Source organism: Mobula birostris, chromosome 1 (assembly GCF_030028105.1).
Source record: "Mobula birostris isolate sMobBir1 chromosome 1, sMobBir1.hap1, whole genome shotgun sequence".
In the NCBI taxonomy this organism is placed as follows: Eukaryota; Metazoa; Chordata; class Chondrichthyes; order Myliobatiformes; family Myliobatidae; genus Mobula; species Mobula birostris.
The window spans coordinates 217,168,697-217,192,762 of record NC_092370.1 but is presented as its reverse complement, the minus strand read 5'-3'; the positions used below and the strand labels follow the sequence as shown (position 1 = coordinate 217,192,762).

Below are 24,066 nucleotides of genomic sequence, written 5' to 3'. Positions count from 1 at the left end.
GAGAGAACAGAAAGGAAAGGAAGAAGAGGAGATGAATCATCTTGGTTTATTTAGTAAAAACACAAATTTTGACATTTGCATCCAATTCTAATAGTTAAGAGTTGGAATCTTAAACATTTTGCATTTTGAACCTTCAAGTTGAATGTAATTCCTCTGTAAAAAAAAATGGTTGAGAAATACTTTACAAATGAAGTGAAAGTGACAAATAGCACCTTGATCTTCATAAATTCATCTAGGTTATTCCAATCTTTAGAATACCCGGAGAAATGACAAATTAAGTCAGTAGAACCCAACAAAATACTTAGTTTTGGTTATAAAAATAACTGCTCATTTTCTGAAAGAAGTGTTTTTTTTTGCTATATCCTGCATGATTTGGAGAAAGGCTTTACAATCTTAATGAATATTAATCTTCAGGATTCCTAGTAAATACTGATACAGCGGTCTAAATGAGCCATATATATTCCCATACAGACCTCCTATTTTTAAAAGAATCAGATTTATCATCATCAGCATATGTGGTGAGATTTGTTAACTTAGTAGCAGCAGTTCGTTGCAATACGTGATAATACAGAAAGAAAAAAAATTACAGTAGGTATATGTACAGTATATTAAATAGATTAAATTAGTGCAAAAACAGAAATAATATATACATTTTTTTTTAAAGGTGAGGTAGTGTACATGGGTTCTATGTCAATTTAGGATTTGTATGGCAGAGGGGAAGAAGCTATTCCTGAATCACTGAATGTGTATGCCTTCAGGCTTCCCTGATGGTAACAATGAGAGGATGTCCTGGGTGATGGGGGTCCTTAATAAGGCACGTCACCTTTCAGAGGCACCACTCATTCAAGATGTCTTGGGTACTACAGAGGCTAGTACCCAAGATGGAGCTAACTCATTTTACGACTTTCTGTAGCTTCTTTTGGTCCTGTGCAGAAGCACCCCCACCCCCACTGTACCACACAGTGATGCAGCCTGTCAGAATGCTCTCCATGGCACATCTATAGAAGATAGATGTGCAGGAACTTGAAAGTGTCTCCATTTCTGATCCCTCTATGAGGACTGGTTCGTGTTCCCTCATCTTACTCTTCCTGAGGTCTACAATCAGCTCTTTCGTCTTACTGACGTTGAATGCAAAAGTATCAATTATTCTGGTTCACTAGCTTTTGATCAGAAAGAATAGCGCAAGGAAGACAAACTTTACACATTGTGATTTTTCAATATTTTGTTTTGATAATACATGGATCAGAATTTTGAACCCACGTTTCAATACTTCGGAATATATTTAAGTTTGCTCTTTAAAGAAAATATGTTATGCTAAGTCCTTCAAAGTCATTTCAGGAAAAAAGTATAATGCTGGTATCTTCATACAGACTTTTATTACAAAAGGTCCACATGACAACAGGAAGCATCAGTTGCCAACAAATAACAGGAAGCACCAACTTCCCAACAATGCTCTTAAGCCAGAGCTTTCTCTCTCTCTTTTGACTATCAAAATCAAAGTTTTTGTCCATTCTTCAACTAACCTAATCATAAGAATTTACAAACAGTAGCCGCTGTGATTATCTGTTCAAACATTTCACTAAACTCATGAAGTTTAACAATATCTTTTCTCAAAAATATTTGTAGTTCTACATCATCTTCAGCAGACCTAGAAAGGAAGTGGATGAGATAGGGGGTGGGGGGTGGTTGAGAGACAGAAGAGAATATGGAAATATCTTTTGGCAATTTTTCTGGTAATTCTGTCATTACTGATTACAGTGCTAGTGCTTCAAATAACCTGGAAGCAACATTTTTGAGTTCAAGTAGATATCAATGTCATATCAGTTTGCAAGCTTTAATTCAAAAATGTCAAATTGATTTCCACCTGCTCCACACACATCTTTTAAATCTATTGATAATTTTGTTTTATATTTTGTCAATCCTGCAACCTTTGAAAGAGAGGATTTCAGGTTTACTTAATTGTTTCTAACTAAGTAAATTTCACAACAAATGTTTTGCAGGATTGTCAAATATTAAGCCATGTAATGTTATAATTATTCAAGTATTATTAAGGGAGTGGATCCAGGGTCAAGATGATCAACTGTTACCATCAGAACAGAGAAACATTCTAATGAAAGGAAAACCCGGCCATTATATTAAGGAACAGCCACTCATCAATTTTGGATCTTCTAAACCAATTCAAGCAATAAATCAGGCGTGAGATATTACGCATAGTCCCTTGTTTGTGGAGAGTGGTTGCAAGATTTAAATTGCAAAAGGGGCCTTTTGAAACTTTTCAGTGGGTCTGAGATATCATGGTTCAGAATGATATCAGGCCTACAAGCAGAATTGAGGTTTAAGCAGAGTGGTCATTGTTGGAGTGGACATGGACAAAGTTAGAATGGAGATCTTGAGACTTTGGTTCAAGAGGCTTCAGCAAGAAGGGGTGGAAACTATGGTATGTTTCTGGTAATTTTTTTCTTTGTCTCTTTGTAACTAGCTAGAGTAATGGGAACAGATCCAGCGTCAGTTCTTTGTGCCAGATATGGGAGATCTGGGAGACTATGTTAAGGAACTGGAGCTACAGCTGGATGATCTGTGGCTCACTCAGAAGAATGAATTGATAGATAGGAGCTACAAAGAGGTAGACAGCCATAAGTTGAAGAAAGCAGGTAACTGGGGTGACTATTATGAGACCAGGGGGAAAGCTGCAGTGACTGGTTTCCTGGTACTGAGCCTGGCTCTGTGGCTTAGAACAGAAGAGGCAAGAAGAGGAGTGCCATAGTTGGAGAATTAAATAGCTGAGCTAAGACTTTTCTCTTTGGAGCGAAGGAGGATAAGAGATAACTTGATAGAGATGTGTAAGATAAGAGGCATAGATCAAGCTGACAGCCCAGAAGCTTTTTCCCAGGGCAGAATTTTAAGTTGATTGATGGAAAGCATGTTGTTGTTGAGTGCCGTTGAATTGCTGTCAACTCATGGCAACCCTATGAATAGTGTAGTTGTCCATAGGGTTTTCGAGGCAAGATACAGAAGTAGATTGAGATTGCCAGGCCTTTCTACATGGAATGTATGGGGGGGGGGGGGCAAATGTCAGAGGTGTACTTCTTTTTATTAAACACAGAGAATATGTTAGGTGCATGGAACACCCTGTCAGCATTGGTGGTAGACGCATTCGGTGCATTTAAGAAATTGTTGGATAGGCAACATGAGTGAAAGTAAAATTGGAGGCTATGTAGGAGAGGTTAAATTGATCTTGGAGTAGTTAAAAGATCAGTACAACATCATGGGCCAAAGAGCCTTCACTGTGCTGAAATGTTCTAAGTTCCAAATAAATTTTGAAGTGTAATTTCTGTTTTATAGACAAGAATGCTAATTGAAATACAGAAAGGTCCAATAATGAACAAAGATTTAAATGATCCACCTTATTTTTGTTGATTAGCAAGTAAAATACATTGAATAGAGCATATTATAATCAAAGGCAGGCAATATGCAATTACTTAGTACTGTAATTAGATTTCAAGGTTCAGATGTAGGCATGTTTTAAATCACCTGAACAGCATTAATTATATTTATAAACTAAAATGATTATGCAGCTCAAGGAAATGTAATTTGACCAAGATAAAGATTTGCTTGACATTGAGTACAATTTTGGTAGTCCTATAATCAGGTAATCACCATTGACCACATGCTAATCAATCAACGCTTCTACTCAGCTTGATGATTTAGGGCAGGCAGCCTCTGCACAGAGGAAGCAGGTCACAGTTTTACAAACGATAGATATTCATTTTTCCCATTAATGTACCAGTCCAGGTAAAGTACAAGTGCTATCAGACTGTTATGGATGCAACCCTCACTCAAGAGACCTCAACACATAGCTGAACATATGTTTTCCTGCGGAATTGAAGGAATGCTGTCTACTGCAGGTCCCATTTTTGGGTGAAGTGTAAACTAGCCAAGTGTAAGTGTAACCAAGGCCTAAGCTAGCTTTTTGTTAGAAACAAGATCACTGGCACAAATGGACAAAGGAGTTTTTCCAGTTTATTGTTCATTAGAACATCAGCCTTTAACCAATTTCATTAAAGATTAACAGATCATTACATTTAGACAAAACTGATTCCTATATTTGCCTATAATTATAATAATGACAACATTTCATAAATTATTACAACACTATCAATTTTTCAATAGGGCTTAATTTGAAGTAAAGCCTTTTGGGTTGTCCAGAGATTACAAAAGGCACTCTATGCATTTTTAAGTGCCTTTCAGGTTTATAGGTCACTTTTTCCCCAGATGAGAGATATTGTTGCAGAAGCCACTGTGGCACCAAGTTACTGCATCACAATTCAAGCCATCAGAGTTCAGTTCTATCCTTTGCACTTTCCGTATGGAATGTGTACATTCTGCTATGACCATGTGGGCTTTCTCTAGGTGCTCTAGTTTCCTTCCACATCCAATATGATAGTATTTCACTGAGGCTGCCGGAAAGGCAAAGAGACACCAAATACCACACCATCCTAAATACCACACAATCCTAATGATGTTAGTTAAGCAAAACTGTACACTGTAAATAGAAAATATGTAAAACCTACCAACAAAATTGGCCTTGAATACTGAAGAAGGTCTTAAATGATTTTACCTGGGCTAATACCGGAAATTTAAAGGAGTCTGTTTTCTTATAGCTTCACATCTTTGTGTTTTTCCCATTTTTCTTTTCCTGCCAAGGTTGTCAGTCCCAAACCCCTCACGTTCTCAACCTTTAGTCCGATCACCTAATATCTGACTCAATCAACTCTTCAAAAGCCATCCATCTTCTCTTCAACCAACATCCCTCCTCCCAAATCTCAAACTTTTCTTCAACTTGCTCTCCAACACTTCATCCATGCAATGACATGAGAATAGAATGGGCCCTGAATTCTGAATAGGCCTTAAGCTTCGTGTGGTAGCATAATCAAAGATTAGGATTTATTAAGCCAACAAGATTTAATGTTCATACATGAAACAGACGGTTCATTATCTTTAACAGAACCTTAGTACAGCACCAGCCTTATTCTAACTTACCCTCTTTAGCTTCTTTGTATAAGTTGACCCTGTTAATATGGAGCAACTGACATCAAAGTTAGGCAATTACTTAATTTTCAATAAAGCCTGCATGCTATTTTATCATGTTGTACAAAGCATATTTTTTACAATAAAACATGAAAGAAATAAACACATTTCTTTGACATTATGTGAGTTTCCGAATTAAACTACTATCTAAGCATGTGGACTCTCAATCTTACCGCATTTCAGTACGGTTCTGATACAAGCCATGCACCTGGTTTTGATCTTTGGTGTAAATTGGCAGTAAAGCCTCATTCCATCCCCCACATCTAGTGACATGCAACTTTTTTGACTAAAGCCCAACAAAAATGTTAAGTATTTATTAAAGCCTTATGGACCATTATAGCTTCCAGTAATCACCCTTGTTCCCACCATGTTGGGAATCATGCCCTCAATCAATAAGTTAATTTGAACTGTTCCAAGTGACCTGTAAACCTGAAAGTCACTTACTACCTTACATTTTGTTTTTTCTTTGCAGTTAATTCAATACATATAAGCATTCCAAAACATTTATTTCAATATTCACTTAGATCATATATTTTTCTTTGTTCCACAGTATATATCTAAAGATTGTATGAAGTTGTAGTCATCAATTATCCAGAAACACTGTCTAGCAGAGCAAGCTCAATGGGCCAAATGGCTTCATTCTGCTCCTATGTCTTCCGGTCTTATGATCATTATGGATTAGAACAAAGTGAAGCATGCAGTGCAATTTTAAAACAAGAGGGAAAACAAATAGGTCTTCAGTTCATAGAGCTACTTCTGCCCTCACCACCATTTTTGCCTACAGTAGGTTTCTAAATGCAGGTATGTCTGAAGTTTGACAATGGGAATTATTACTTATTGCAACACGAATTCAGTGTGTTCAAGACTATTTTAGAAGTGGCTTACTGATTCATTTCACCACTTGAATACAGGTGGTCTTTGTATTGTCATTGAAAACCTCTGATATTTTCTTGAAACATTAAGCTAAGTGTTGTTTGGCAATAATTTAACAGTGAGGTGATCCAGTCAATACTCAGTAAAGAATGAAAATACTTGACGTACACTTTAAATTATGTTTTATAGAGTCACACCACTACTTATTCAAATATTGCTCAACATATAAGAATGTGTCAAGAATATAATTAGGTCAAAGGCTACATTATTCAGCTATTATCAGTGAATAATTAAGACTATTTTGCCTCCCTACATGGGCATAATAATGCTTGCCCACAGTTCTAACAGCTGTCATCCCTTCAACTGCACACTGCAAAAAACTGCAAGCTGTACAAATATCCCCCTTGCAGCCACATGGTTATCAATTTAAAAAAAAACAAATTTACAAACTAAAATAAGCGTTGTACTGAGTTATGAGAGCAATCGCATTACCATTTTTTGCTGCTTTGAAAACATCTTCTTTGAATTATGTAATCCATATCACAGTACAAGTAGTTCATTAGATATATTCAATGGGCCCAGCTAACCTAATAACACACATGTATATACAAGGACATGAAATCGAATAGATAACATGACTATATTTCTTCAAAAGTGAGACTAAAAGGAAAAGGAGCAAATAATGGTGAGAAAGAAGTGGCTCAAGTAATGCAGTAAAAATACAAAACAATTCACTGTTCTTTGCAGTACTATATGAAAGGATAAATGCCGGTAAGTCTGGATAAAACCTTATGATTAACAAATAAACTTATCAAGCACTATGCCAGAAATTCAAGAGTGTCAGGGGGCAGAAGTAAGTGTACTTGCTATTACCAAGGAGAAGGCTCTTAGTAAGCTAAAAATTCTGAAGGTAGATAAGTCACCTAAACCAGATAGACTACACCCTAGGGTTCAGAAAGAGGTAGCTGAAGGGATTGTGGAGGGATTAGTAATGATCTTTCAAGAATCACTAGACTGTAGAGAACTGGAAAATTGCAAATGTCACACTGACCTTTGAGAACAGAGGGAGGCAGAAGAAAGGAAATTACAGGCTCGTTAGCCTGACTTCAGTGGTTGAGATGATGTTGAGTCCATTATTTAGCATGAGATTTCAGGGTACTTGGAGGTAGATGATAAAGCAGGCCAAAGTCAGCACAGCTTCCTTAAGGGGAAATTTTGCCTCATAAATCTGTTGGAATTCTTTGAGAAAATAACAGCCAGGATATACAAAGAAGAGTCAGTGAATGTTGTTTATTTGGATTTTCAGGCCTTTGACAGGGTACCACACATGAGGCTGCTTAACATGATAAGAGCCCATTGTATTACAGGAAAGATGTTAGCAGTGACAGAAGATTGGCTGATGGCAAGAGGCAAAAAGTTAAGAATGACGAGGGCCTAGTCTGGCTGGCTGCCAGCGACAAGTGGTGTTCTGCAGAGGTCATTATTGGAATTGCTTCTTTTCACATTATATGTCAATGATTTGGATGATGGAATTGATGGTTTTGTAGCCATGCTTGCAGATGATACAAAGATAGGTGGAGGGGAAGAGGTGTTGAGGAATCAAGGAGTCTGCTGAAGGACTTGGGCAGATTGTGAAAATGGGCAAATAAGTGGCACATGGAATATAGTGTAGGGAAATGTATGGTCATATACATTGGTAGAAGGAATAAAGGTTAAGACTATTTTCTAAACAGGGAGAAAATTCAAAATTCAGAGGTGCAAAGGGAATTGGGAGTCCTTATGCATGATTCCCTAAAGATTAGCTTGCAGGTTGGGCTGGTGGTAAGGAAGGCAAATACAATGTTAGCATGCATTTAGAGAAGACAAGAATATAAGAGCAAGAATGTGATGCTGAGGCATCAAGTTCGCAGACGACACCATGGTGGTTGGTCTGATCAGAGGGGATAACGAGACGGCCCACAGGGACGAGGTTCTGCACCTGTCCGTGTGATGCGCCGACAACAATCTGGCCCTTAACACCCAGAAGACCAAGGAGATCATTGTGGACTTCAGGCATGCCAGCAGTCACACTCACGTCCCCATCTACATCAACAGAACTGTAGTGGAGCGTGTATCAAGCTTCAAATTCCTTGGTGTCCACATTTCCGAGGATCTCACCTGGTCCCTGAACTCCTCCATCCTGATCAAAAAGGCCCAACAGCGCCTTTTTTTCCTGTGGAGCATAAAGAAAGCTCACTTCTGTCCCAGGATACTGACGGACTTTTACCACTGTACCATTGAGAGCATACTCACCAACTACATTTCAGTGTGGTATGGCAACTGTCCCGTATCGGACCGCAAAGCACTCCAGTGTGTGGTGAAAACCGCCCAGTGGATTATCGGCACCCAATTGCCCACCATTGAGAACATCTACCATAAATGCTGCCTGGGCAGGGCGAAAAGCATTATCAGGGATGCATCTCACCCTAACCATGGACTTTTTACTCTCCTCCCATCCGGTAGGCACTACAGAAGCCTCCGCTCCCGCACCAGCAGGCACAGGAAGAGCTTCTTCCCTGAGGCTGTGACACTGCTGAACCTCTCATCATAGCGCTAAGCAGTATTGCATCCGTATTGTACTGTCTCAGTACTTTTATATTTGTGACCTGTAGCCCTTTTTTTATTCGCAGTTATTTTGTAAATAACACTATTTTTTGCACTTGTGGTCAAAAGCTAATGCATTTCATTGGCTTTGTATCTGTACTCAGCATAATGACAATAAAGTTGAAACTAATCTAATCTAATATGGCATTGGTCAGACCTTGCTTAAGAGTAGGTTTGAACCCACCTAAGAAAAATGTGCTGATATTGGAGAGAGTCCAGTGGAGGTTTATGAAAATTATTCTGGAAATGAAAGGGTTAACACACAAGGAACACTTGATCAGAGCCTGTAACTGCTGGAGTTTAGAAGAATGAAAGGGGATCTCACCAAAACCTATTGAATAATGAAAGGCCTAGACAGAGTGGATGTGGAGAGGGTGTTTCCAGTAGTGGGTGAGTCTAGGACCAGAGCGTCCAGCCTCAAGAATAGAGTAATATCTATTTAGAACAGAAATGAGAAGGAATTTCTTTGGCCAGAGGGTGGAAATTTATGGAATTCATTGTCTGCGATGGCTTTGGAGGCCAAGTCACTAAGTATTGAAGCAAAGATTGAAAGGTACTTGGTTACTCAGGGCCTCAAAGGTTACATGGAGAAGGCAGGAGAATAAGGTCAAGAGGGATAATAAATGGAATGTCAGTAGACTTGATGGGCCAAGTGGCAGATTCTGCTCTTGTGTCTTATAATACTGTATGAAATTAGGTTACGGTTTTCAATTGCTTTTTGTTTTCAGAAACTTTCCATACACTTTTTAATTTGGCCAATTTAAGTGGTAGTAGAGTCACAAAATTATTATAAGGTTGTAAGCCCAAGACCTGAGTGAATTTTTTTTAAGGTAAAAACTGTATTCAACTTGCTTGATAATTAAAAGTAGTTACATTCTCCTCAAAATTAATTGTTTAGTGATGTACCTGATATATACTAAATTACATTTTCTGCAGTTTCAATTATCTGTGCACGGGTTTGAAGGCAGCATTAATCAGCCGCAATCATTAAATGGTACGGCAGGCTTGAAAATCACGACAGCCTGTCTACATCTGCTCCCATTTTCCTGTGTTCCTATGTTAATAGTTGCTATGTTTGTCACAAAAGTATATCCATTTGGGCTTTTAACATAATTTATAAAATTAATACTATTTTTACTCTGAAACTACCAACATTGTTTTCTCATGACATTGTGTTACTTACTAACCATAAAAGCTGACAGATTAATGGACACTAGAGGGCAAAATTACTCTGATTAAAGAGCTGTGATCTAAATAGAATTGACAGTATCTTGAGGTGTTAATAGGAACTGCATAAAAGATTGAAAATAATTAATTAGTGAATAAGCAATTCCCTCAATAAAGAAAGTATGATATCAGTAGTGATTTTGTACAGGTTCCTATTTCACTAACTCAGTAAAAGGCAGATATAGTAAAACTGAGCAAAATACCCTTTTGTCACCTTAAAAAACTTATCACAGCATAATACTATCACAAGACTATATAGTAATATTTTACGGGCATATGTGTTTAATGGTACTACTACATAAAATTTAAAACATAAAATGTATTCTTGCTCTCTGGTTATGCTTGCCTTTTTCCAGTGCTGGAGAATAGAAAGTCTGAATTCAATCCCATTTCTGAAATCTCTCAAGGGCCTCCCAAATGTCTGCAGCAAAATTTCTTCATGCTCTGCTTAGTTTAATAAGTAATTCCAATGAATTTTCTAAAACCACAGTGAACAAGAACATTTTCTCTCACTCAGAGGAATAGGGCTAAAGTTGAAATGTTATTTACTTTATAGCATTAATAATAACAATTCTGTTTATTCTACATTATACCCTACCCCATCATTCCAAATATTTTTTACTAATGAAAGCTATTCACAAATTAAAAGATGAAAAGACAGAGAAGCAGAATTAGGACATTTGGCCCATCGTGTGCTCTGTCATAACATCATGGGTGATTTATTATCCCTCTCAACCCCATTCTTCTGCCTTGTCCCCATAACCTTTGACACCCTTACTAATCAAGAACTTATCAACCTCCAGTTTAACAGAATAACAAATGCAAAAACAGACATATGGCAACACATAAAAGAACCAGATACTTGGTTCAAAAACCAGTTAAGGAATGCTGTTCTTCCTAATACTGACTAATGCAGATGACTTGGTACCTAATCAATTTACTACATTCAAGGGACAAGTTTCTAGGTCTACCAAAGCGAAAACATTAGATTCCATCAGGGAATAAGTCTTAACCTTCTACTCAATGTATCATTTTAATTAGAAATTAATTAATCCTAGCCTATCTAAATTTTGTGAAGTACCTTGATCCATTAGATAGTGTATTCTGCATGACATTGCCAGAAAACTCATTCTAAGAGGAATGAGCAGTCTGTGAATTTGCAGTTTTCTATAAAAGCAATGTTGTACAAACTTCTCAAAACTTAAACCCAACATTTGGAACATAATACTGAATTGCATTCTACATGTAATTGTTATTAAAACTGATCATGGTCACAAAAGGTACAAACATGCAGCAGAGAGCTCAGGTGAGATGTGATCACCATGTTCTGTGGTGTCTACTGCTCCTCAGTAAACAACAATGGCTTTTTTCTCTGACACCCTCAAGGTACTTTAATGCAACATTTCTTGAGAATGTTTATTCCTTTTCTACGTACAAAATATATTGCAAGGTACAGTAACAGTGGGGCACAATACCACTTTACACATAACTATAGTATATTAGAGTAAGGCAGACAATCTGGCTGCTGGCATACTGTACAGAATGCACTAGTGATTGCTCATGATCTGCTTATAACACAAGGTCACAAAAAAGGCTGGAAAAGGCAATGTCCTAGCCACGGTTACCCAGGTCAAGTATCAGATCATATCCTTTTGTTTTATCAACTGCAAAGTTATAAAGAATAGTGGGAAATTTTCAAGCCACTACACTCCAGCAATCCCTGACAAACCCATTTAACCCTAACTTAATCACAAGACAATTTACAATGACCAATTAATCTACTCATTATGCCTTTGGACTGTGGAAAGAAGCCAGAGAACCCGGGAAAAACCCTCACATTTCACGGGGAGGACATACAGTCTCTTTGCATAACAGCACCGGAATTGAACTCCAAAATGCTCCAAGCTGTAATAGCATCACGCTAAACCCTACGCTACGCAAAATATATCACCTCAATGTCTTCCACTAACAACTTTATAAATTCACAGAAAGCTTGTAGCCAAGTATATTTCTTCCTCCAAATGTTCCCTGCAAATGTCACAGGCAGGCTTTTCTGGCCAGTGGTATCCAACAAAAATTTGCATTCAATCCAATAATGATGATTTTTCCACAACTTAAGAAAATTACAGTTCACTGTTGGTGTTAAAGCTGGGTCTTGTCTAGAATGAAGGACAGGTGGGGATGACAATACTAACCTGACATATCTAGCTCTGTTGTAGTTTATAAGAACATGCACTTGTTTATCTTAATGGGGCTGAGGTGTTGTTACTCTCACAAGAGAGAATTCAAAGCAAACAAAATCTGGTCAAGCTAACTGTACTTGAGGACTCTTACTTCAATAGTACAAGCATGCTGATTTGAATTTGTCTTGACTATAATTTTAAATCTTCTTTCTTCTTTAGTATAGCTGATAAAACTGCATGTTACAAATTAGGCACCTTCCACAAAAAAAGGCTCTGCATTATGAGGAAACCAAACCTTTGAAGTCTTTTAAATATCAGACAAATAAATTCAGAATACAAGATTAGACCATTTAGTCCCTCAAATCTGCTTAATGCAAAGATGCATTTTGATTGTCCCATTCTATTTCTCAATATTAGCATGCCTTTGCTTCATTTCTCATGATACCCATACTGAATAAGAATCTGTAGATTTCACTTTATCAGCATCCACATACTTGTGAAGTCACAAGATCCAGGTGTTCTCTATACTTCCTGAAAGCCGCTTCCTCCCACTTCACTCCTAATAGCCCAATTACATTAAATAATTTGACATGGAGTCATTGAAATGATAAACTATTTATTTGTTCATCATGACAATACCAGCTTTTATATACAGCAAATCAAAAATTTATTTCTTGGTCTCACCATTTTTAAAACACTTCTAAAAGTTAATTCATATTATCCTTTATTCTTTCTCCCATCATTTTACTCTCTCTACATTAAGTTTCTTCAGCTCATATTTTCAACTTACATCCTCCAAGAGTCATTTCGTATCTTATTTATTAGATTCATTTTCATGCAATTTGGAAATTATGCCTAACTTCACTGCATCAAAGCAAATTTACACAAATTCTTTAGCTTTTTTAAAGAAGGCAAACTCTTATCAGAATTTATATGACTGCACAGATGGTTTAGAAATAATTGAATATAGATAATATTGCAAATCCGTAGCAGGTCAGGCAACATCTGTAGAGAAGGAAACAGAATTGTCCTTTAAGGCTGATGATGGAGATGCCTAATCTGCTGAGTTTCTTCATTATTTTCTGTTCATATTTTCAGCATCAACAGTTTTTTTAATGGAGATCAAATCAATAGGTCAAATGAACAAGAAACTTTCTACTAGCCTATGTACTAGCTGATTAGGGGATGGTGAATTGAAAATTTGGATAAGGGCTACAAGGAGATATGATAAAGAACTTTGTTTAAAAAAAAACCTCTGCAATTCATAATGACTTGGAAGCCACTGCATAAGAAGATCTGAAACATAGGCAAATAATAATTCTGGAAGCCAAATGGATAAATGTAAATACATGCAGGGTACTGGAGGCAGAGCATGGGGAAAGAGGCTGATATATTGTTCCACAGAAAGCTGGCATAGACTTAATAGGCAGAATGGTCTCCCTCAGTACAGTTATATTGTTTTTGTAACCTTCCTTCAAATCCTTTTAACAAACTGGAGCAAACAGTTCAAATGCTATAAATGAGGCCCTATCTATAAAACTGATTTTTTTAAAACGTGTGCAAGGATAAATGAGCTCTCCGCTCATACTCTGTTTACCGTGTTTCCCATGTTCAAAAAACTTTGATGGGTCGGGGAGTGAGGGAGAAACATGTAAGGCAATCTGAGGTCTAAGTGTGAGACAAAAGAGAGAATGTTTCCTTCATTTAAATTTTCATAAAATAACGCAGCTGAATTCCAAAACAGAGTAATTTTCATTAAAACACAGCTGTATTATCAAACCGAATGATTACTTCATCTATGTTGCATCTATATTAATTGTGCACACTGTGAGACAGATTTTAATTTTTAACACTCATGTAACTGAGAGAGGAAGCAAGTGAAAAGTTAGAGGGCGAGGTAAAAATCAGTTATACTCCGTACAACTCATTGTCAGTTTAGTACCCTGCTCTTCTATATGCTTCCAACATCTGGACTAATGACAGCAGGCATCACAAGTCACCTAATAAGTTGTGCACATGTATTTTAGGTTCTGCCTGTTCCTACTACATTGAAACTAAGCCATGATAGTTGTTCATTACAGTTACTAAAACAGCAGCTGGTGGTGATCTATAATTTCAGCAAACATTACAAATAAAAGTCATTAAAATTGCCTTTGTAGATAGCCATAACAATGCTATACGTCCCCTAACTATTTTGCCTCTTCTGCTCACATTGCAACACCCCTCTCCCCAGCACAATAAAGGTCCAGGGAAATGTAGACCACTTCCATTATCTTAGTATGCATTTCTCACCAAAGACATTGAGCATGAAATTCACAACCACCTTCGATACTCCTAAAACAACGGAGCAGAACCAGGCCATTCAACCCACCAAGTCTGCTCCACCATTCTATCATGGCTGACTAATCATCCCCCTCAACCACCTTCTCCAGTCTTTTCCCCATAACCTTTGCCACCCTTACTAATCAAGAACCTATCAACCTCAGTTTTAAATATACCCAGTATCTTGGTCTCCACAGCCATCCGTGGCAATGAATTCCATAGATTCATCACCTGATCCTTGAACGAAATTCCTCTTCGTCTCTGTTCTAAAGGGACTGCTTGTATTCCACATAACCTTTGGCTGATTAAGGAAGAGTGTTTGTAAAAAACAGAGTCTCAGACTTGAGACAAAACTCATGGTCTATGCGACGTAATGATGCTCTCCCGCCTGTATATTTCCAAGACCTGGACCACGTACTGTAGACACCGCAAGGCACCGGGAAAAAATAACACCAATGCTGCCTCAAACTCTCCAACTGACTCAAACGACAAATAAACCTACATCAGCGTCCTTTTCCAGGTCACAGCCTCTGTATTGATCTTCTAGTTACACTCAATTTGGATGCATAACACCAACTCCAACACAGGATTCCAAACCCTCCCCTGAGAAGCGATTACCGCTGAACAGCCTCCTTGAACAACTGGAAATCTCTGCTCAGGACCAAAGTGATCAGGATATATTGAGAATATGCTGGGAGCACGCAGGGGCCATGTGGTAAGTTACAGAAAGGGTACATTCACCTGCTCTATAGGCCATCACCCGTTTTAACTGCGGAGTCAGTGGTTCCCACAATGCTCTCATTAGCCACCTCAATGTACAAAATGGGAGTAGTAAGTTATTCTGCATTCTGAGGGGTTGTCTAAGCTAACAGACAAATGAAAGGTGCCACCCTCTTAGCCTTCACCATCTCTCTTAACTGAAAAAATAAAGAGCAAGGGAATCCACTTCGAGAGCCAGCAGATTTAATCTTACAACTCTCTTCAAATCTTCTGAAGCCAATGTCAAAGTAAATGCCAAACTTATAATGAAATGCAATTTCCCATATTTCTCAAGCAAACGTCTAAAAACATTCTAAAATACTCAATAGCAACAGATTAAAATTCCTTCAACATTCAGCAGTTTGATCTGCCCATAACTAGATATAAAATACCCCCCTTTTGATGGTTTTAATCTTTTTGCTAAGAGGAGAACAGGTCATACAAACGGCTTTAGTAAACAACAAGGGTAACAATCCTCAACTTGTGTTTACAAGTTGTACTGGATAAAACAGAACAGTCCCTCAGGACAATACTGGATAATTATCCGAAACAAAAGAGTGGGAGTTTGAGCCAATTTCCCAGTGTGAACTGCTTCACTATAGAAACTGCACAATTAAGAGATTCAAACCCTTCTGCCAATCAAATTGCTATCATTAAAAACAAATACAAAATAGAATAAAACATTAATTTCTGCTTATTTCAATTGCAGAAAGGTTGCAATTTTAATGGCAGCTGCAGACCAAAAATACATCTGCATCAGGGATACATCGAAACTGCAATAAAATAAAGACCAGACTCTTCGTGTTTTATATAATTATATATAGAAACTGAAGATATCACATAACAGGGCAGCTGTAGGTCAGAACATAAAGTCATAACATCACAATTGAAGCAGTCTCCATTATGACCCTTCACCTGAGACACATGCTTCTTCATTAGAAAAGAGAAAATATTCATCTTTCTAATCACTCTTACTAGTTTATAAAAAGTCATCTATTTCAGAATCAGTGTTAAACAGTATATAGGGTTATAATTCAGCCCTGTGTGCCTGTGCCAGCCCTTTGAAGTTGCTGCCTTACTTAGTAACATTCTCTTGCGTCCAATTCCTTTTCATGTTACAATGGAATCTACCTCTACTAAATGTGCAGGAATATGTCCTAGATCTGTATAATCTTTTGTTTGAGAAATGTCTACTCAGATGCCTTTGCGATTCCTTTGGCTACATCACATTTGTCACATAAAATACTTCCTCTATACTTAGAACTTTAAGGGGATCTGATACTTTGAACATTTCTATTTTGTCTCCTTTTAACCTTCCATGTTCCATGGAAAACAGTCCAAGTTATGAAATCTTCTGCTGATTCTTTGCATCATTATGGTTTCCTATGTATCCACTCCATGGCTTCAACAACCTTATTCCAATAATTTAGTGGACAGAATCACATCCAGTACTCCAGCTGAGGCCCAGCTGGAGGCTTGTAGAAGTTTGTAAGGCTCATTGTTTTCATTCATATACAATGTTCTTATTTACAAAACCAAGCATCTAATACATTTGCTTAAACTGCCTGTTTGAAGCTCTTCCTCTGAGACAAGATTAAAACAAAAATTTAGAACGCAATAGAAGGAGCGCCAAAAAGTAGAAATACCATTCAGGAAATGTAAAATTATGCTTACAAGCCAGGACACGTCTTTAGTTACAGGTTATCAGTTGAAAAGGAAGAAACGTAAACTTAGTTCAAATAAAATCTTGTAGGTTTTAATTTCTTTCAAGAACAAGCAAAATCTATACTTAGGAATCAAGAAATTAATTTTCTTTTACAATTTTCACCTGATGAATTAAAATAGTATATAGAATTCTACATTGCTGGATTATCTTGGGTAAATCATTAGTCCTTTATACAAAATATTTAATTTTATTTACAAAGTAGATTCTGTTTCTATGGTACCAATTCATACGAACACTAAAAATGTTTATACATTTTTACTCACTTCCTCACCAAAACATTTGTCTGATGTCTCTCTCTCTCACACAAACACACACACACACGAGGGGTGATCGATAAGTTCATGGCCTAAGGTAGAAGGAGTCAATTTTAGAAAACCTAGCACATTTATTTTTCAACATAGTCTCCCCACCCCACCCCCTACATTTAAACACTTAGTCCAGCGGTCATGGAGCATATGGATCCCTTCTTTGTATTTATACAGCTCTTGTTACATGCACGTGCAGTTCAACTCTTTGAGTGATAATGCAGAATATTTGAAGTTAATAACTCATCTCCTTCTACCTTAGGCCACCGAGCTTATCAATCACCCCTGCTGCAGACCACTTACTGGAGGTCCAAGACACCGACTTCTACAAAGAAGAGATCCGTATGCTCCACGACCACTGCACTAAGTGTGTAAATATAGGAGGGGACTATGTTGAAAAATAAATGTGCTAGGTTTTCTAAAATTGACTCCTTCTACCTTAGGCCACGAACTTATCAATCACTGTGTGTGTGTGTGTGTGTGTGTGTATGTGAGAGTGAGCGTGCGCGAGTGTGTGTGAGAGAATGTGTGTGTGAGAGTGAGTATGAGAGTGAGAGTAAGTGTGAGACAGTGTGAGAGTGAGTGTGAGTGTGTGTGTGCGTGTGTCTGTCTCTATAAAAAAAAACACTAATTCATTTTGATTTGTGGGTAGAACCTCCTCACTTCCAATCTCCAAAATTCCATTGCAAATTTCGTGGACAGTAGCTGTGAAAAAGTAAAGTTTCTTAACTAATTACAAATTAGATCTGAAAGAATGGAGCGACAAAAATAAATTATAATCCAATTATTTATTAGAAGCAATGATATTCGTATTGGTTGTACAGAAAAACTTTTTGACTTCATATACTTGCTAATAAATTGGTATATCCTTCCTGTCATTGGTCAAACAAGTCCATAAGGAGGATTCATTTCAATGCAAATGTTTTTCCACTAATGTGAGGCATCAGAATAACAATGCCCAACCAAAATAAATATGATAAAATTGGCCATCTGTTTGGAGGTCTTCAGTATGCCTCATAATTGGAAAATTCAAAAGTGCAGTACGATAGTCTTAAAGGAGAACTGGGTAAGTACCTAATTTCATATGATCTTCTCATGTAGGCTTGCTATCTTAAAGTATGCAGAAATAAGCTTGCCAGATATTATAGAGTCGTAGGACAACACACCACAGAAGCAGGCCATGTGATCCATCCATTCACCACTGACCTTTTTTCCCTCTCTTGGTCCCATCATCCACACCTGGACCATGGCCCCCCATACACCTCTTAACCATGTAACGAACTTAACCCAAAATGTTGCAATTGAGCCTACATCCGCAACCTCTGTTGGCAGTTTGTACCATATTCTCACCACATTCTGAAAGAAGACCTGCTCCTTAGTATTTAATCTTTCACCCGAAACCTATAACCTCTAGTTCTAGTCTCACCTGATCTCATGGGAAAGAGACTACATATATTTACTCTATTAGAATCCTTATTATATTGTATACCTCTAGAAGATCTCCCCTCATTTTCTTATGCGCGCCAGGGGATAAAGTCTATTATAAAAACTTCTACAAAACTGGGCCTTGGAAAGTGTTGATCACGCATATGCCAATGAAAATTGTCAAACCACCAATCAGACATGAATTACAAATTTTTCTCTGTTACTGCAGATGCCTAGATTTGTTCATGTATTATCATGTCAAAATCATAAGATGGCTTAGAACAATAAAGGGGGACTTTGTGTAATTTGCTATGATCAGCTGCATACATATCCTTCACCTTTCTTGCCAGCAGCAATGATTCAGATTCAGGCTCAGATTTATTTACCACGTGTACATTGAAACACAGGGTAAAATGCATCGTTTGTGTTAACAACCTCCTGATTTGCTGAGCAACCCCCACCAGAATTTTGTGCATGTTGCTAGAAGATCATTTCCTCATCCCCTAGGGGAAATTGGTCCTTCTGGATTGTATCTAGGACTCCCATAATTCTCCTTACCCATTTGTTCAAAGCAGAGAGAAAAAAATCACAATCTAGTGACTATCTTCATAACCAAATTTCTTCTAAAACAGCTCTGCATATTTTCTTGTGATAGGAAATCCTCCAGGAAGTAAGCCACCATATTCCTCCTCCTTTTAGAGATTTCCAGTCTGATCATTTTTTATTCCTAATAACTCAAACAAAAGCAAAAATCCCATAAATTTTCTCAACCATCTTGTCCACACCTGTTCTGCTGGATTCAGAGATCTAAGGGCATTCCGCTTGAAGATCTACACAAATATGCTGATTAGGAACAGGAGTAGTCTACTTGGCCACTTTACTATATGTACATCGTATCTTAATCTCAACTTCACATTCCCATCAAAATGGACAACTCAGCATTTTCCATATTAGACGATAAGATATAGGAGTAGAATTAGGCCATTCAGCCCATCGGGTCTGCTCCACCATTTCATCATGGCCGATCCAATTTTTCTCTCAGCCCCAGTCTCCAGCCGTAAGGCTGATTTATACTTGTGCGTCAACTCGACGCCGTAACCTACGCAAGTGGTCTACGCACGTTGGAAGCATTTATATTTGTGCGTTGGCATGTCTGTGTCGCTCTGCAATTCCGGCACGTCGCACATGTGCACACACCTGCCCACGCAAGGCTTCATGGTCATGGTAGTCTTTCTCGGGGTAAAGTTTAAAGCGAGCGTCTTTTTTCGTAAGAGTGAAATGTGTCCTCCATAATTTCAGAGGTCTGTAAAGCTTGAGTCATGACGTGACCCACATGAGTCATCTGTTGTCGGCCCCCAACCAATACATATTCCACACTCCCCTCCTACCCATCCTCACAGTCCCCCACCCTGCTGTCATGACTATACCCCCTCCCCACACGAAACCACCACGGTGGACTTCACAGCTGAACAGGTGAGAAGACAGCTGAAATGTCTCAACCCAAGCAAGGCTGCATTACTGGATGGTGTCAGTACCAGGGTGCTCAAAGCCTGTGCCCCTCAGCTATGTGAAGTACTTCGCCATGTCTTCAACCTGAGCCTGAGGCTCCGGAGGGTTCTTGTGCTGTGGAAGACGTCCTGCCTCGTCCCTGTGCCCCAGCGGCCTCAATGACTACAGACCGATGGCACTGACCTCCCACATCAGGAGGACCCTGGAGAGACTTGTTCTGGAGCTGCTCCAGCCTATGGTCAGGCCACACTTAGATCCTCTCCAGTTCACCTACCAGCCCCGACTAGGAGTTGAGGATGCCATCGTCTACCAGCTGAACCGTGTCTACGCCCACCTGGACAAGCCAGCGAGCACTGTGACGGTCATATTTTTTGACTTCTCCAGTGTGTTCAACACCATCCGCCCTGCTCTGCTGGGGGAGCAGCTGACAGCGATGCAGGTGGATGCTTCCCTGGTGTCATGGATTCTTGATTACCTGACTGGCAGACCACAGTACATGTGCTTGCAACGCTATGTGTCTGACAGAGTGATCAGCAGCACTGGGGCTCCACAGGGGACTGTCCTGTCTCCCTCTCTCTTCACCATTTACACCTCAGACTTCAACTACTGCACAGAGTCTTGTCATCTCCATAAGTTTTCTGATGACTCTGCCACAGTTGGATGCATCAGCAAGGGGGATGAGGCTGAGTACAGGGCTACGGTAGGAAACTTTGTCACCTGGTGTGAGCAGAATTATCTGCAGCTTAATGTGAAAAAGACTAAGGAGCTGGTGGTAGACCTGAGGAGAGCTAAGGTACTGGTGACCCCTGTTTCCATCCAGGGGGTCAGTGTGGACATGGTGGAGGATTACAAATACCTGGGGATATGAACTGACAATAAACTGGACTGGTCAAAGAACACTGAGGCTGTCTACAAGAAGGGTCACAGCCGTCTCTATTTCCTGAGGAGACTGAGGTCCTTTAACATCTGCCGGATGATGCTGAGGATGTTCTAGGAGTCTGTGGTGGCCAGTGCCTTCATGTTTGCTGTTGTGTGCTGGGGCAGCAGGCTGAGGGTAGCAGACACCAACAGAATCAACAAACTCATTCGTAAGGCCAGTGATGTTGTGGGGATGGAACTGGACTCTCTCACGGTGGTGTCTGAAAAGAGAATGCTGTCCAAGTTGCATGCCATCTTGGACAATGTCTCCCATCCACTACATAATGTACTGGGTGGGCACAGGAGTACATTCAGCCAGAGACTCGTTCCACCGAGATGCAACACAGAGCGTCATAGGAAGTCATTCCTGCCAGTGGCCATCAAAATTTACAACTCCTCCCTTGGAGGGTCAGACACCCTGAGCCAATAGACTGGTCCTGGACTTATTTCCTGGCATAATTTACATATTACTATTTAACTATCTATGGTTTTATTACTATTTAATTTTTTATGGTGCAACTGTAATGAAAACCAATTTCCCCCGGGATCAATAAAGTATGACTATCACTATTTATGGAAAGCATTGCAGCCAGAGTTCCTTCATTGCCCTTCAGTCGCCCAATGGGAAGCTATTGCAACGTAGGAGGAAATGCGATGCTACCAAGCGGACCAATCACAGTTGTTGCGGTCTGCGTTGCCGCAACGCGCAGTTACATTTTGGGAGAGGTGCGCGTCAGGCTACGGCATAGGGATCCGCATAGGTTCTGCGTAGGGTTCGCAGCGACACCGTACCTACGGCGTCGAGTTGACGCAGAAGTATAAGTCAGCCTTTACACCCACCGCCCCCTCCCCCCCATATGCCTTCATGCCCTGAACAATCAAGAATCTATCAACCTCTGCCTTAAATACTGTATACCTCTACCTATATTATATTCCTTCTATCATATTTTTGCTCAAAAACTTAACCTTATATTTGCTAAAATGAACTAGGAGACTATGTGACCCATTTAGCTTGGTTTAACTTTATATCGATGATCTTGAACAGGATTCACACCACCATTGACCCTAAGCTAAGATTAAATCAGAATGGTTTTCAGCAGAAGTGCACAACAGTAATGCAAATACTTGCTCTCCGTAGAATCATCGAGAAAGTCAAGAAGAACAACCTACCAGCCGTACTTACTTACATCGATTTTCGCAAAGCTTTTGACTCCATTCACCGAGGTAAAATGCTGAAGATGCTGAAAGCTTACGGAGTGCCAGACCGTCTACCGAGAGCAATGGAGTCCAGCTATACCAAAACCATGGCGAAAGCTGTATCGCCAGACGGAGAAACAGCAGTGTTCGAGCTCCTAGCTGGTGTGCTGCAAGGAGACACTCTGGCACCCTACATCTTTATAATCGTCCTTGATTACGCTCTGCGTCAAGCTACCAAAGATCATGACAAGCTTGGTTTTACCATAAAACCAGGATGAACCAGAAGGGTCAGACCAGTTACACTCACAGATCTCGATTTTGCAGATGACATAGTCCTGCTCTCTGACCAGATGGAGGAACCGCAGCAGCTGCTGACAAAAGTGGAAATTGAGTGCAATAAAGTTGAACTTCACCTAAACGCTAAAAAGAGAGTAGCTGCAATGAAGGCACTCTCAAGACCGTAAAGAATGATATCATGAAGAAAGTCTTTGACTACAAGTACCTCAGGTCAAGAATGATGAGTTCGGAGTAGGACATAAAGATACGGAAGATGCTGGCGTGGAGGGCTATGAACAATATGAAGGAAATCTAGAAGTTGAATCTGACCAGAGGGCTTAAAAAGGAGGATCTTCATAGCCCTCCCAAGACTATGGTCGACACGCTCCTAGAAGATAGCGGCGCGGCTAATGTAGATGAACTGAACACACTGCTGAGGGAGAGGGAGAAGTGGACAGTCCATCACCGTGCCCGACACCAGCCCCCTGAGTCAAAGAATCTTTCAAATCTCTTACTAACTCTTCCTTCAGTTAGTCCTGACGAAGGGTCTCGGCCTGAAACGTCAACTGTACCTCTTCCTAGAGATGCTGCCTGGCCTGCTGCGTTCACCAGCAACTTTGATGTGTGTTGCTTGAATTTCCAGCATCTGCAGAATTCCTGTTGTTTCCAGAGATAGTACCTGGAACTCTTGCAACTTTCTTAGTCACCAGAGTTGAATGTCTCTGATCAGGCTCTCAGCGGATTGCACATCTCATGGTTCATCGAGGGCTTCTAAATGATTTTGTGGAACACACTCATCTATAGCTATTTTAATGAAGTCCATTACAACCATAATGTATTCATTCAGATCCAGGGATGAGTCCTTCAACATGACCCAGTCCACCGACTCGAAGCAATCCCATAGCTGCTCCTCTGCCTCAAGCGACCACCTCGTTGTCCTAATTTCTGGAGCTTTGCTCTTTAGCCTCTGCCTGTATGCAGATAGGAGGAGAGTCAAGTGATCTAATCTACTGAAATGCAGTCTGGGCATAGAACGGAAGGCATTCATTATCTTAGTATAACTGTGGTCTAGTGTGTTGGGAGCTCGGGTGCTGTAGATTATATGCAGATGGTACTTGGGCAGGGTTTACGTCAAACAAGCCTAGGTGAAGTCCCCGACTATGATTTGAAATGTGTCGGGATGAACTGTTTCAGGTTTGGAGGGGGCATCATGCAGCATCTCAAGTACTTGATTATTGTCGGCCGTTGGTGGTATGTAAACTGCGGTCAAGAATATGGAGGGGAACTTCCTTAGTAAATAAACTGGACTGTATTTGTTCAGTGTTCAAGGTCAGGGAACATGAGTTCGACAAAACCGCCACATCAGAGATGTTTATAATGAAGAGTGTATAATGAAACGCAAACCATCACCTCTTTCCTTTTCTGTGTGCAGTTCAGTCCACACAGAAATTGAGAAGCCTTCCGGACTGATCATCATATCTGATGTGCTGGGAGAAAGCCAATTGTCGGTCAAACATAGAATACAACAATCTCTCATTTCTCTCCGATACATCAATCTTGCTCTCAGGTCCTCAATTTTGTTCTCCAGCAACTGCACAATTGCTAACAAGATGCT

General features: G+C 39.5%; 1 protein-coding gene across 1 annotated transcript in view; it reads right to left on the bottom strand.

Annotated features, from left to right (window-relative positions):
• mnat1 (MNAT1 component of CDK activating kinase) overlaps nt 1–24,066 on the bottom strand; it is a 134,373-nt gene that overhangs the window by 2,133 nt on the left and 108,174 nt on the right. The gene's annotated exons all lie outside the window — the stretch shown is intronic.